The sequence below is a fragment of the Etheostoma spectabile genome, chromosome 9 (assembly GCF_008692095.1).
Source record: "Etheostoma spectabile isolate EspeVRDwgs_2016 chromosome 9, UIUC_Espe_1.0, whole genome shotgun sequence".
NCBI classification, from domain to species: Eukaryota; Metazoa; Chordata; class Actinopteri; order Perciformes; family Percidae; genus Etheostoma; species Etheostoma spectabile.
The window spans coordinates 3,440,118-3,440,365 of NC_045741.1; the positions used below are offsets into that span (position 1 = coordinate 3,440,118).

At 35.9% G+C, this 248-nt stretch overlaps 1 long non-coding RNA gene across 1 annotated transcript in view; it reads left to right on the top strand.

Annotated features, from left to right (window-relative positions):
• Nucleotides 1-248, top strand: part of LOC116695711 (uncharacterized) — a 24,798-nt gene that overhangs the window by 11,381 nt on the left and 13,169 nt on the right. The gene's annotated exons all lie outside the window — the stretch shown is intronic.

The following is a 248-nucleotide window of genomic DNA, read 5'->3' on the forward strand; positions in this document are numbered from 1 at the left end:
TAGCAGCAGAAAATACAAGATGCCAGAGCACTGTGCAGCATATTCCTGCTCAGATCGGCGGATTTTTATAATCTTATCTCTTTCACTCTGGGTTCTGTAAATCATTTTGTATCTGTGTTTTGAAAATTGCTACAAAAGTTAAGTTTTGCGAGTTTTAAAGGGAGATTCAACCAAGTAAATGTGCAGTTTAAAGAAAAACTGCCACTTTCATTTCATACTGCTTCTTTAAATAAGTACTGGTACGCATG